General features: G+C 46.0%; 1 long non-coding RNA gene across 1 annotated transcript; it reads left to right on the top strand.

The window, feature by feature from the left end:
- Positions 1-1,951: 1,951 nt before the first annotated feature.
- On the top strand, positions 1,952-5,575 carry LOC311600482. Its single transcript, XR_014780261.1, has 3 exons — positions 1,952-2,017; positions 4,588-4,903; positions 5,373-5,575. It is a non-coding gene; the product is annotated as an uncharacterized lncRNA (long non-coding RNA).
- Positions 5,576-15,399: the final 9,824 nt, after the last annotated feature.

The raw sequence follows: 15,399 nt of genomic DNA, 5'->3' as shown, positions 1-15,399 counted from the left end.
GGGCTCTTAACCTGTGAGCCCTGCCAATCATCTTAAAATGCTTTGCCTGGATACCTGGACATTGTGCTCAGAGTAAAATTGATTCTTCTTGTGTTTAGCCAATCAAAATGAAGTAATGCTACCCTCCCCCTTGCTTACCACATGGTTACCTGGTTACTTTTTTTTTTTCTTTGTAATAAAAAGCCTGCCTTAGGCCTGGCATGGTGGCACACCCACCTTTAATCCCAGCACTCAGGAGGCAGAGGCAGGTGGATCACTGTGAGTTCAAGGCTAGCCTGGTCTAAAAAGTGAGTCCAGGACAGCCGAGAATGCACAGAGAAACCCTGTCTCGAGAAACAAACAAAACAAAACAAAACAAAATAGAAGTAGACCAATGTCACAGTCTGGCTGTCGAGACCTCTGTGTCCCTTGCCATGGCCAGACTTGGGGGTGACATTCTAATAAACCATCAGTATTTTAGTGAGATTGGTGCTCCAATAGTTTGTGTGAAAATTGCTGTAAAATAATACCATATGATCTCCTCCTGCCTAGGATGTCAGAGGCCTGGATGCTGTCCTCAGCGCTGTCAAACAAGGATCTAAGGAAAAGCAGGGAAGAAAGATCTCCTGGAGGAAGCAGAGCTGGTGTCTGGAGTGTTGAATAAAAAGAGTACGCATGCTGCCGGCTCCTCTACATTCTGAGACGTGTTACTTCTGCAGGAGCTGACGTGAGAACGCGCTTCAGAACGTGCAAGTGTAGCTAGGGTTAGCGGAACACTGACAGTGTGACAGTATGGCAGCTGAAGCAGGGACATATAGAATTCACCTGTGGCTTGCATTACATGGTGAGACCCAGTATTAAAAAATCAAAGATAACCAAATCACAGTGTCCGGAAAATCCACAAAAACCAGAGGAGGAAGTATACTCCACAGGGGTCATTTCAAACTTATTTATTTTTTAAAAGAGGGAGTGAGCAGCATGAGAGAACACAGCAATCTATTGTTGGAAACTGGAGTAGGCTGAGTGTAAGAACAACTTTAATTCACAACATGGCTGCCCTGGCAAGAGATCACATCCAAAGACCTTGTAGGTCTATGTGATCCAGCTCACAATTCAGACAAATGTTTAATGCTGGGAGACAGAGGCAAGCCTCTCTCAGAGTTGAAGGCCAGCTTGGTTTAGAGCAAGTTTCATGTAAAGAAGAGCTTAGGTCCAGGAGTGGTGGCACATGCCTTTAATCCCAGCGCCTAGGAGACAGAGACCAGCAGATCTGAGTTCTGTTCAGGCAGTATGGTTGAGTCAGCGAGTTGAGAAACAGTACAGAGGAGGTCATGGCGGTTCAGACTGCGGAATTCAGAGGCATTATTTAAGAGGAGAATTTCACAGACAAAGGTTGAAGAGCCAATGAGCCAGACGCAGGTGAAAACAGGTTGAATCAGAGAATGAGAAGGAGCCGGATTAGAACAGATTGCTGGAGTTGGTTTGAGGCCAAGCAGAGCCATGCAGTGAGAAACTTAAAGAAGCCAGTTGCAATCAGTCCTCTTGGAAAGTTTTGAGTCAGAACAGCTGAGTTGAGTCAGCCAGCCAGAACTCAGAAAGAGCTAGAAAGGACGAGCTTATTCACCTGTAAGTCTCAGCAGCTAAAAAAAATCCTCGGTGTAGATTAGATTGTAGTGAGGGTCGAAGCTTCTAGGCTTGACCTAGGTTAGCAGACAGAGGCAGCAAGCTTCCAAGATGCGAAGACCAATCAAGTCAGGTGGATAAAAGACATTTACAGTCTAAGTTCTTCTCCTGGGTGGGGATCTGCACCAATCCACCCAGACATCATCTAAATCCCAGAAGGAGTCAGTGGGTGGAGACTCAGGTATTGAATCAGACTGCTTGCTGACTTTGGATGTGAGGGCGTGGCTACAAAGGGGAGGGTTTTGTGGAAAGATATATAAGGGTCAGAGCAGCCACAGAAACTCCCAGGCTTCGAATCTGGAGTCACCACTTACCCGTGCAGATATCCGGGGACCTGTTACCCTATTCACATCAGGTAAGCCCCATCTCGCTAGCAGAGTCTAGCCTTGAGCTCACCTCAATGTACCATTTCCATCTTTTTAGGTTTACTAATTTCTTTGTTGACATAAGGATTTCCAATGCAACCCTGCCTGGAGTTCACAGAGCTTCTGCTGCCTCAGCAACCTGAGGGCTGGCTCCCCATCAGAGTCAGGGTGTGTTGTTCATATGAAATCGTTAATTGAGTCTGTTTGTGGTGTGTGTTCATTTGTGAGACAGTCCCACTCTAAATATCAGGATAGCACTGAGCCCCAGGAAACTCTGAGGGAAGTTACAGATATGAGTCATTCAAATGCCTTTTGCTGCTCCTTTTTCTTTGTTGAGCGGCTTGGTGGGTGGGGTGGGTTCCTGACAGGGTTTCTCTGTGTACTGCTGGCTGTCCTGGAACTGCATTGTATGTCAGTCTGTCTTAAACCAATAGAAGTTACCTACTGAATGCTGGGATTAAAAGGATTAAAGGCTTGTGCTGATGTTTAGGCCAATAAGGCTGGCATGGCTTTGCAAGAGGCAGGCTGACCTCTGTGAATTCAAGGCCAGCCTGCTTTAGAGTGTAAGTTTTAGGACAGCCAGAGGTGAGCTCCTATAACAACAAAAAAGTTTATTTTCTTTGGTGGTCGTATATGGTCTCATTGTGGAGACCAGGATGTCCTCAAACTTCCATGAAGCAGTCAGCTTCCCCTGTCTCAGTGTTCAAGTTAAAAGTGTGAACATCACTTTATACTTAATGTCATTTTTCGTGCTTTCTGGTCTTCCACTCTTTTGGAGAGCTGAGGTGGTAACCTACCATGACCTTGAACTACTTACTGACTTTCCTGACTCTAACATGTAAATTGTCATCTCCATCTCTTAGTCCCGTCTTTCCTGATGCTTTATCAACACTTGCTGCCCTTGGCGATGGCTACCGAAGGTTTGCTGAGTCTGTTTAGTGTTTCTTTTCCACCCTGTCCTGTTCTGTAGCTTGAGGAGCAGAAGCTTGCGGCCCTCCTGCCCTGACACACCAGGCCATGTGATAACCAACAACTGAAGTCAATAACTAATGATGACGCATGCCCACTTCACAGATTCCACAAATTGTTCCCAGCAGGGGCAGCTGGGAGAATGGCCACTGTGAGAAGGATGTGATCCAGGTGTTTGCTGTTATTTCTTTCAGGGCCTGGAGATTGAGCGCAGTCTACTCATCATCAAACCCTGGCCTGAGCCTTCAGTCTTCTTGGTCCTTCCCTCCCAGTCAGATGTGTTCAGCCAAGCTGTGGGTGTAATTGGATGGGTCTTTGGGAATGAGGGCGCTCACATGCTAGAGAGGAGAATTATGGCTTTAAAATTAGTGGAGGCCAGGCCAGGCGTGGTGTCGCACGCCTTTAATCCCAGCACTCAGGAGGCAGAGGCAGGCGGATCGCTGTGAGTTCGAGGCCAGCCTGGTCTACAAAGTCAGTCCAGGACAGCCAAGGCTACACAGAGAAACCCTGTCTCGAAAAACCAAAAAATAAAAAAAAAAATTAAAAAGTGGAGGCCAAGCAGTGGTGGCACAGCCGGGCAGGCAGCTGCGGCATAGCCAGGTGGTGGTAATCTGTTAAAGTAACTTTTATTTGCAAGATATAATTGTCCAATTGGAGGCTTATTTCCTCAGTCAGCTAACCTAGGCCTAGTTCTGGAAGTTCTAGGCTCCAGGTCTCATCTAGGCCTAGGATGTTTTCAGCCTTTAAGACTTAAGCTCACCTTTGTAGCTCTTCTTAACTCTGGCTTATTCACTCTGCCTTTCCAGTTCAAACTCCTCGCCCAGCTGACACATTAAAACTGGTAATCTCAGCACTTGGGAAGCAGAGGCAGGTGGATTTCTCTGAATTCTACGCCACCTTGGTCTAAAACTGATTCCAGGACATCAGGAGCTACACTTGTTTCAGAAAAAAACCAAAGCCAAAACAAAACAAAAAAACTTCAGAGTCTGTGAATTGCTCCGCTTGGCCTCATACTAACTCTGGCAATGTGTTTTAATCTTCTGGATCTTTCTCATTCTCTTACTGGTTCTGGATTCACTGTCTTTAGGTTGTCCTCTCTGAAACCTGTCTCTGAACAACTGCCCCAGTAAAACTACCTTCTCGCTCTTTCTGTCTTTGCCAAACTTCCTGAACAGCAGATTAGCACTCAGAGACCAGCATGCCTCTGCATTCCAGCGGGATCACACAGCCCTTAGAAGGCCTTTGGATGTGATCTCTTGACAGAGCAGGCGTGTTATCATTCAGACTTCCTCTATAGGTGCCCATGCCCTCAATCCCAGAACTTGGAAGGCAGAGAGGTAGGCAAATCTCTGAGATTAAGGCCAGCCTGATTTACAGAGCAAGTTCCAGGATAGCCAAGGGTATATTAGGAAACCTGTCTAGAAAATATATACAAAACAAAACCAATCAGAAAACAGGGTGATCAAAATTGGTAAACTGAGCTCTTCCCCATCACCCCAGCAGCGACTGACCCTAACAGCTCCCTATGTGGAGAGAAGCGCTTCCTAAGTTTCTTGTCATTAATGCTGTCACTGCTTTTGTGCTTCCCCAGGATCGGGATTTTTGAAATCCACTCCCAGTGGCAAACCAGGCCGTACCCACACTCATGTAGCTGGGAAGACAGAGTCTTCTGAGGGAGGAGGCCTTGGCCATTTCTGCTCTGGAAGATCTGCCCATGGAGCTCCTCCAAGCACTGTTGGAGGAGGCCTTCACCAAGAGAGACCCAAAGATCCTGAGGGCCGTTGTGTCTTCCTGGCCCTTCCCATGCCTCTCTGCAGGAGCCCTGATAGTGGACAGCGAACTGTGGATGTATTGAAGGCTGTGCTTGAGGGAGTGCATGTCCTGACTGCACAGAAGGTTCCCTCCAGGTAACAAGATCAGCTAAGGTGGAGGAAGGCGCTGTGTGCAGAGAAGGAACAGCTGGGGACAGGGAGTATTTGGCTAAAGGGAGGTCAGAGGCTTCTGACAGCATCAGCTTTAAGGACTGGAGAGGCTTGGGCTCAATCTCAGCCCCTTGGGCAAATCATGGAAAATGTGGAGGACACAGCAGAGTAGACACAGCAGTGGAGAACCGGCCTTTCCAAGCCTGCCTCAAAGGCACAAGTGAACTGAGGTTGGGATTAAAGGGAATGGAATGGAGGGAAGTGAGACAAGGGGGAAGATGCGTCTCTGGGAAAGATCCCTGTTTACTGAGAATGAGGCTCTAGGTGTGATTCTCGGCATAGGGACAAGGAAAGAGTTTGAAGAACTAGCTCGAGTGTGTGATGAGGAAGACATCAGTCTATCAAAGGAGTGTGTCTTCTCTTCTGAAAATCATGCTCCTTTCTCCCATGTCAGGTGCAAAGTCAAGAGTGCTCAATTTGAAGAATTCACCGCATGTCATCTGGGGCATATGGTCTGGATGCCATGGAGGTGACTGCTCACCACAGGTCATGCATGACAAAGAAGCAGCCAGTGGAGACCTGTCCAGAGCCTGCGATGAAGATAACATTTTAAGGTGGTAACTGATTTTGAACTGTGCCGCATTACCTGCTGCAGTGGACCCATGAAAGAAAAGATTCCATTCATCTATGCTGTAGGAAACTGCAGAATGGGAAATCCCCTGACTCCACTGTCGAGAGATCTACAAAATGGCGGATGTGGACTGTCTGCTGGAGCTGCAGCTGAGCAGTGTAGATACCCTCCCACACTAGGCTTCCATCCCCCATGCCAGAAGGAACATTATCCTACTTACTGACAAAGGCAAAATCTGGCCTCCAGGTCAGAGGGACAGGAATGCAAGCAATGTGAGCAAGTGGTTGTAACCAAGGAGACTGCCTTGGTCTGCCTTTGGGCCCTGAGCATGTCCAGCAGCTCTGGACAAAGTTTCTCAAGTCCATCTTTAAGTATTATGTGGTTTGTATAGCATTCTCAGGGGCAAGGGACAGCTCCTTGGTCAGCTTGGCTGTGTGATATAGAAGATTCTTCAGGACAAGCAAGGAAACCTCATTATGAGAAGAATTGACCTTAATGAGCTAGGAGCATTGGCTCTGGGCAGGCAAGATAGCATAGAAATTATAGAGTCCCCAGGTCCACATCGCTCCAGTTCTAGGGTTTGAGGGGTGCTTGTGACTCTCTCAAGGAGAATCCCAAGGAGCTTATATAGCTCTGGTTGTCCTGGAACTCACTATGTAGACCAGGGTTGCCTTAGAACTCACCGATCTACCTGCTTCTTGTCTCCCAAATGCTGGGGCTGTAGGCATGTAGCACCATATCTGTCTTTGCTTTGCTTTTCTCCTTTTTTGTGCCTTCTGCTCTTATTGATTAATATGATAGCTGATAAATTATTATTACTTGAGTAACGCTGGGACAAAGCAAAAGAAACTTGGGTAGAAGCTTAAGAAACTTGTCCTAAGTACTGCCATTTTGGTTTCAGACTCCATTGTAGTAATGGGGTAAAACTAAATGTTAATTTCTAGGCTCTACAACATCTAAGGACTCCCCAGTATCTGACCAGCCTCTCATATGTATCTTTGTTTTCCAAAACATAATCAAATGTCTGTTATAGAATATGACTTTTCTTTTTTGTTTTTTGAGACAGAGTTCTTCCGTGTAGTTTTGCCATTCTGCAACTTGCTCTGTAGCCCTGGCTTGCCTCAAACTCAGATCTGCCTGCCTCTGCTTTCTGGTGCTGGGATCAAAGGCCTGTGCCACCATCACTGGAACATAGCTGATCTTAACCACAGATCCTTTTTTTCATCTTTTGTTCCCTAAAACACAATGACTGTTCCTAACCACAAAAATAAAAAATAGATTTAATTGGCTGGACTGTTAAACTTACTGCCAAGAGCCACCCTGTTAAGGGAGCTCACTAGGCATGTGGGCTGTCTAGGAGGTGATCTGGTATTTGCAAGGTCTTGTACCATGGTGTACCCCTAAACTGCTTCCAGCCTCCGACATGCTGTCAGGAGCCATTGATTTGAGGAGATTCAGGAGGCATGAGAGATCTCTGGAGGTGATCCCGTATTTGCAGGGTTTGTATCATTATGTACCCCAGAATTACTTCCAACCTCTGACTATCTTGTCAATTGTACTTTGCTCCATCTCTCTAAAATCTGGCATTAGAGCCAGGCATGGTGGTGCATGCCTTTAATCCCAGCACCCAGAGAGGCAAGGCAGGTGGATCACTGTGAGTCTAAGGCCAGCTTGGTCTACAAAGTGAGTCCAGGACAGCCAAGATTACACAGAGAAACCCTGTCTTGAAAAGCCAAAAGTAAATACATTGGTGGCTCTATTATTTTCTGGGTACTGACCAGCTCTGATGGAGCAAACTTCCTACAGGATCTTGTTGAAGATGTACTGTTTTCATTTAGATGACTTAGTTCCAGATTGTGGAATTCCTGATTTGATTCAAATAGTTTAAAAAAGTTAAAGTTAATTTATGGCTGCAATAAATACCTTTGAAGACCTCCAGATGCCTCACTAAGGATAGCCTTGTAGCATATGTGTGGCTTCAGATAAGCCCCCACTCCAGATGCTACCACGAATCCTGGTATCTCACCATAAATATAGGCAAGTTTGTTTAAACTTGGCATGAACCTAAGAGGAATGAAGCTCTCTAGGTATGTCTGAATTTACTCTGTTTCTTAGAATGAAAGACAGATAAAATTATTGTCCTGAGCTCAATGAACTAGGAAATAACTAGATAATGTATAGTTAGGTCCATCCCAATTGATAAATTGTATACTCTTGTAAGTTTCAGACCCTATTAACATTAGACCCTGTCACCTTCATCATTCTGAACTCACTATAAACTTGTATAATCGATACATAGATAAGAAATGCTTAGGTTGAAAACATGTAATCTAGGCCGGGCGTGGTGGCGCACGCCTTTAATCCCAGCACTTGGGAGGCAGAGGCAGGCGGATCGCTGTGAGTTCGAGGCCAGCCTGGTCTACTAAGTGAGTTCAGGATGGCCAAGGCTCCACAGAGAAACCCTGTCTGGAAAAACCAAAAGAAAAAAGAAAAAAAACATGTAACCTGTTATATTTTAGAATTCATCTGTTTTTGTGATTAATTGTACTCTTTTGACTATGAAGTAATTCCCTTATCTCAGAAGTATATGTATGGTCTTCTACAATAAACTACATTGAAAATTGGGAAGCTTGACTTCAGTTGAAGTGAAGATGCCTAATTTCATCTACCTTTTCTCTTTACTGTATGTGTGGGAGTTTATTCCCCCCCTTCCTGCCTTTCACATTTCTTAGCTCTCTGTAGATGCACAAATAAGTTAGCAGACTCAGGGCCATCAGTGTTCTATGGCTGATAAGCTTAAGTTTACACCAACTTATTGGTGATTTCCACAAAGGGACCTATTCTACAGATCAGAGCCTCCTTTTATGACCCTCATGCAGTTTCCAGCCAGAAGCCGCTTTTACAGGCTCAGCCATAGGAAACTTGTGGTCAGTTTAAGTTCTCCTCACTGCTGCAGCACAGCTAGTCCCTAGAGAAGAAACCTCGGGCTCTTTTTCCCCTTCCCTCCCTTCTCTTCCAATCCTGATCTGTTGCCTGAGCCATCAGCTCTGGCCACCCAAGAGACGAAGCAAAGTGGAAGGGCATCGGCATTCAGCCCCAGAGACCCCTACCCTGGACCTCCTCAGGGCAGCAGCCGGGCATGAACAACCTACATTCTGTATCCATTGACATAGGTCAACCTTGTCCGTCAATCCTGATAGGTGGAAATGTTAATATGACTTGGCATAGATGTTTGTGGTTTTCAAGCTTAAAAGCTCCTACCATTATGGCTCTGGGGGAGGGCCAGGGAGTCACAGTTGCTTTCCTGAGACTGTTGTGTCCCTGATAGTAGTGGCTTGATTACAATCAATTTTTGTCAACTGCAGTGACCTGGTGTTTGAGTTTTGTTGGATCCAAGCGGACCCCATAACAAGAATTAGTATAAGAATGCATCTTAGGTAAAGCATGCTTCCAGTGGACTGGGCAATTCACCACAGCATGACTAAATGTGACTTTTAAGGCAGACTTGACCAGTTTCTGAACTCATAGCTCCCTATGAACCCAGCTCAGGGCCTCCCAGGGGAATCTCATCTGCATTCAGAGGAGGTGTTCTCTGTGGAGGTTAGGTTGCAGATCTGCTGGGACTCAGTTCTGGAAAGTCACTCAGTTCCACCTGGACACTCGATCTGACTCAGCCTCATGGTTGAGACTAGAAAATTAGCTCCAAAATGATACAGGGAATTCTTTAAAGTTGCTATTTATTAGTGAACAGGACAAGGTATGGTGCTTTTTACTGTGGACAAGCTTGTGGAGGTGCTGCTCAGATTCTCACTTTACATGGGCCCTGTGAATTGAACCCAGGTCTCCAGGTCTGAAAGAACAGCTTTCCAAAGGAGTCATCTTGCTGGTCAGCTACCTAGAGAAACAGACTGAAGAACAGCTTTAGCTTTGCAAGATATAGTCTGTTTTCAATTTTAAGTTTTATTTTAGCAAAAAATTCAACTTTTCCTATCTTACCTTGAACATGTTTATGAAAATGTACCTGCCTCCCAAATTGACTATGACATCTCATTTACAAACTCCCAGTAGCCACTGGCTCCCAGAATGAAATAGCCCAAAGATATGGACTCGCTGAAGTAGCCGGAGAAATGGGCCTTTTGGCTTGGCATCAGGTGCCTCAATATCAGCCTGAACTCCAAAATAACCTGGAGAAATGGCTCAAAGTCTATGAAATAGCATCAAAGCTTCAAGGCTTTCCCTTGGCACAGGGTATAAACCTTTTCTTAACAGGCTTAGCCTGTCACTGTGGCACAGCAGCTTATCCAGAAAAGACAGTTAAGTAGTTTCCAATGCAACTGAGTCAGGTAAGCTGGGAGCACTGGTCCAGGGCAGGCTGGATGTCATGGAACTGGGAGTTAGTGATGTTACAGAGCTCTAAGTCCAGGGCCAGCGGACTGACTAAGGCCTCTAGAAACTCCATGCAGATGGGATCAGAAACATCAGAAAGATGCTTCAAGTCTGACTCCATCAGTGGACTGGACTTCAACCAGAAGGTATCCAAGGGAGTGCTGCTCCTGGGGAGAGGGCAGAGTGTGTGGTGAGTGGGAGTGTTCTGGAGCATACAGGAAATGACCTCTTGGCAGGAAGTCACCTTGTTGTCCAAAGTCACCTCATCCTCAGGGAACTAACCACCTAGGCTGCTGCTGTATTATGTAGCCTCTTCATTCCAATAATCCTGTTCTAGGGCAAGACCTGTCACCATCATTCTAGCACTGGTTCAGGCCTCAGCTGTACCTTCTCTCCTTACTGTCAGAACCACAGTGCTGTTTATAGTCAACAGAATCCTGGAAGGACCAATAGGCAACGTCCAGCAAGATCCCCGAGGGCTTCCACACTGTTCCTCCTCAGCACAGATGCTCTCTTGTTGCAGGATATTTGCAAATATCCTGCAACACTCTCTTGTTGGCAGCTTTTTAAAATGATTTTTAACTTATTATTATGTATACAGTACTCTGCCTGCATGTACACCTGCAGGCCAGAGGAGGGCATCAGATCACATTATAGATGGTTGTGAACCACCATGTGATTGCTGGGAATTGAACTCAGGACCTCTGGAAGAGCAGACAGTGCTCTTAACCACTGAGCCACCTCTCCAGCCCCCTTCTTGGCAGTTTTCACTCTAGCCACTCACCCTTCGAGGGTCACACACTTTCCATCTATCCAGTTCCCATCTAGGCTCATAACAGCCTTCACAGCGCTGTTAAGGAAGGGCACACTTGGGAAACCCCGTGGATGTGAGTCCTCTGTCCATCTGTGCCCTCTTCCTGTTCCCTGCTCCTAAAGGGGGAACCAACTGCCTTCTCTAGGACCTGTCTCACAGCCGAAAAAACCAACCACCTGGCCTTTCCCAGCCCATCCACCGCAGCTGGACCCTTGGATCTGCAGGAGTGATGCTGGAGACTTCAGGACAGCCTTCTCTTCTCAGCTTGTCCTTTGCTGTCCCATTCCAGCACCCAAAGCACAGCAGACGCTTCCTCTCTATTAACTGTGAGCCAGGAGGGTGTTGCTCTGGGTGCACTCCAGGCTCTCAGTGCACAGTCTCACCTCAGTAGTTTCTACAGTTTGTCTTTGAGGAAGAAGATGCCATAGAAAGGCTTCTGTAGTTTTTCCAGCTTCTGTCAATGAGTAGCATGTCTCTATTAATAGGACTTAACTCAGATACTCAGAAGTCTACATCTTCAGACTCATGCCCACAAGGAAAATTCCTGAATGTTATACACCCTGACCAGGTATGGTGGAAATATTTTCACTGTCTCTTGATGCCAAAATCTACCCACTAGCAGCAGCTCCTGGGTGCTGTCTAGCTGCACAATGTTGAGAACCTGCTGCATTCTGTACATATTACCTGACAGAATCTGCAGCTTCTCGCAGCCCAGCTGGAGTAGCTGTTTTCTCCTCCTCTTCAGCCAGCACAGAGGTAGAACTGGAATCCATTCCTAGTGTCTTCTTCAAGGCACAAGTCTGCCTAACCTGGACTCCATGGAGAATCATGGTCATTCTTGGCCACGGGAGACCTATCTCAGTGAAACTCATTTGTAGGATGTTAAGGTTTCTGTGCTTGGAAATTAAAGGATAGAATCTGACGTACAACTCTGTAAGGGACTTCTGCACTCTAGTTTTGCTTTTTTCACTTTCTTTTTTGTTTGTTTTTTGTTTTTCAGCTGGCTTTGAACTGACAGACACCTGCTTGCCTCTGCTTCCTCAAGTGCTGGGATTACAGGTGACCTCTAACACTTTCCAGCTAAATACTTTTTTGGGGGAAACAGGTGTTGAAAAAGGGTTTTTGTGTGTAGCCTTCACTGATCTGAACTTGATTAGTAGACCAGGTTGGCCTCAAACTCACAGCGTTCCATCTGCTTCTGTCTCCTTGAATGCTAGGATTAGAGGCATGAGATACCATGCAGTTGGTTTGTTTTTCTTTTTCTTTCTTTTTTTTTTTTTTTTTGGTTTTTCGAGACAGGGTTTCTCTGTGTAGCCTTGACTGTCCTGGACTCACTTTGTAGACCAGGCTGGCCTCGAACTCACAGCGATCCGCCTGCCTCTGCCTCCCGAGTGCTGGGATTAAAGGCGTGCACCAACACGCCCGGCTGTTTGTTTTTCAAGACAGGGTTTCTCTCTGTAGCCTTGGCTGTTCTAGACTCACTTTGGAGACCAGGCTGGCCTCCAACTCACAGTGATCCGCCTGCCTCTGCCTCCAAAGTGCTGTGATTAAAGGCCTGTGCCACCATACCCGGTAACTTTTCCCACTTTTTATATTCAGTACTTTTGTAAGGATCAGACAACCTCCATTTTGAAAAAGAAACTCCATTTTGTGTTAAACCTGGCCAATGGCTGAACCCAGATTCCAGTACAAACCACATACTAGTCTAAAAAGAAAAATTCCCCTAGCAACACAATCAGCTTACCTTGGGAAAGTCCAAATATACTCTCTGCTGGTCAAATTGATCAAGTTGGTCAAGCCAAGACTTGTAACTCCTGCTCGAAGATTTTCTGCCCAAATGCCCTCCAATCATCTACCGTAAAACCCATTTCTTTGTCTAAAGCCTTTAAAAAAAAAAACCGCTCTCAATTGAGACTTGAGGCCACCTCCCTGCATCTGCTGTGTCAGTGCATAGGAGGTGTGTCCTGGGTTTGAACCTGCAATAAAACTTTCCTTGCCATTGCATTTGGACTCGGCTCTTGGGTGGTCTGTTGGGGAGTCTCTCAAAATTGGGGCATAACACTTTTTTCTTTTCTTTTCTTTTCTTTTTTTTTTTGGTTTTTTTGAGACAAGATTTCTCTGTGTAGCCTTGGCTGTCCTAGACTCGCTTTGTAGACCAGGCTGGCCTCCAACTCACAATGATCCGCCTGCCTCTGCCTCCCGAATGCTGGGATTAAAGGCGTGTGCCACCACGCCCGGCTACTTTTTTTTGTCATCAGGACTTCTCTATCATTTAGTGTCTATGTGTGATGTTGGGAATGGAACTCAGTACTATTAGGTGCCAAACCAGGATTAAAGGCTAACAGAGGTGGCTATTAACATACCAGAGCTGACACTAACTGCCATCACGTTTCCCAGCACCCCTCAGTCTCTACCTGCTACAGGGTCCTCTTGGGTGGCATACCCCACCTCCTGCCCACTGTAAACTCTCCAGCTCAGGGCTGGCCTGCTCTTCCCACATTGCTTGTGCTCTATATAATTCAGCCATTTTGGTTATGTCAGTATTTTTACTTTTTGGCCTCTTTGCCTCTTGGTTTCTCTTCTCCCCTCTCTCTTCTCTTCACATGGCTCAGCTCAGGGTCATGTTCACTCTGTGTCCCTCCATATACCCCTCGCTACAATCCCTCCTTTGTCCCCATTGTACCTATGGATGGTCAGGTCCTACTTTAGTTTCCCTTTCCATTCATGTACACGCCAAGTAAGTACTCTGCTACTGAGCTACATCCCACCTCTTCACTTGGCCTTGGTGAAGGCAAACTTGACCTGAAACAGGTTATCAGTGCACTGTGCTAGCCTCGTCCCTGGCCCATTCATACTGTTTTCCAGCATGTTCTCACAATGCTGTCCAGACTGCGCTCCGTCTGCCACCACACTCTTGCCATTCTCCTCCCAGTTTCCTGGAACCATAAACCGGCACCCACACCTGGATCTGAAGAATTAAATAAATAAAATATGTGGGTGAGCTGGGCATGGTGGGGCACTCCTTTAATCTTAGCTGTGGGGAGACAGAGACAGGCTTATCACCAGTCGAGGTCAGCCTGATCTAAAAAACTAGGACAGGTCCAGATCTACAAAGTCCAGGACAGCCAGGGCAGTTACACAGATATACCCTGTCTCGAAAAACCAAAAAAAAAAAAAAAAAAAAGCCGGGCGTGGTGGCGCACGCCTATAATCCCAGCACTCGGGAGGCAGAGGCAGGTGGATCACTGTGAGTTCGAGGCCAGCCTGGTCTACAAAGCAGGTCCAAGACAGCCGAGGCTACACAGAGAAACCTTGTCTCAAAAAACAAAAACAAACAAACAAACAAAAAAATCAATGAATACTGGTCATGACTTTTGGTGGTGCTAATCCAAGCACTTGGAAAATAAGGCAAATTTTTGATGAGCTGTAGGGTAAGAATCCATCTTAAAACACAAAATAAATCAACTGATACAATTAACCATATTCGCAAAAAATAAGATGACACCTCTGGAGGAATTTTAACTCAGAGCATGGCAAGAGATCACATCCAAAGACATTCTAAGAGCCAGGCAGTGGTGGTGCACTCCTCTAATCCCAGCACTCGGGAGGCAGAGGCAGGTGGATAGCTGTGAGTTCGAGGCCAACCTGGTCTACAAAATTAGTCCAGGATAGCCAAGGATACACAGAGAAACCCTGTCTGGAAAAAAAACAATAAAAAAAAGCCAGGCGTGGTGGTGCACGCCTTTAATCCCAGCACTGTCTCAAAAAAAAAAAAAACCCAAAACAAAAACAAAACAAAACAAAAAACCCAAAAGACATTCTAGGGCTCTGTGATATAATACAGGCACACCTTTAATCCAAGGACACAGAGCCAAGCAGACCTCTGAGGTCAAGGCCAACCTGGTATAGAGCTTGTTTCAGATAAAGAAAAGCTTGTCTGCAGGCGTGGTTCACGACTTTAATTCCAGCACTCAGGAAACTGAGTCATAATCTGTGCTGTTCAGTCAGTTTGTGTGTTGAGGGGCAGTGCAGTGGCGCTGAGCTCATGGCTGTTCAGTTCCGGGAATTCAGAAGTTGTTTTACTGGGACAGTTGTAGAGAAACAGGTTACACAAAAACAACAAACTAGACATGGATGGAGACAGAATAAGCAAGGAAATGAGAAAGAGCCAGAAGATTATAACATATTGCTGGATATGGATTTCTTTCTTTTCTTTCTTTCTTTTTTTTCTGTCTTTGACTTGCTTTGTAGACCAGACTGGCCTCAAACTCATAGTGATCCACCTCCCTCTGCCTCCCAAGTTCTGAAATACAGGCCTGTGCCACCATACCTGGCAGCATATTGGCTTTCATTTGGCTATATTTCCAGTTTGTATAAATACTACACATATGAGCAGGCGCGTACTACATATAGATGTTGCTCTGTATGCACATTTTACAATCAATACATTCCTTAAGCATTTTGTTTGTGAAACCTGAGGATGGATTCCAAGGTCTCAGGATCTTTAGACTAATGCATTTCCCAAGGGCCACGCCTCATTCCTGCTCCTGGATTATTCTACAACATTACCATCACCTAGCAAATTAAAATACCAAGTGGTGGCCAGGCGAGGTGGCGCACGCCTTTAATCCCAGCACTCGGGAGGTAGAG

Source organism: Acomys minous, assembly GCF_964271855.1.
Source record: "Acomys minous genome assembly, chromosome: 6".
Lineage (NCBI taxonomy): Eukaryota > Metazoa > Chordata > Mammalia > Rodentia > Muridae > Acomys > Acomys minous.
The sequence above is the reverse complement of the archived record's forward strand: the minus strand, read 5'-3'. Positions and strand labels throughout refer to the sequence as shown.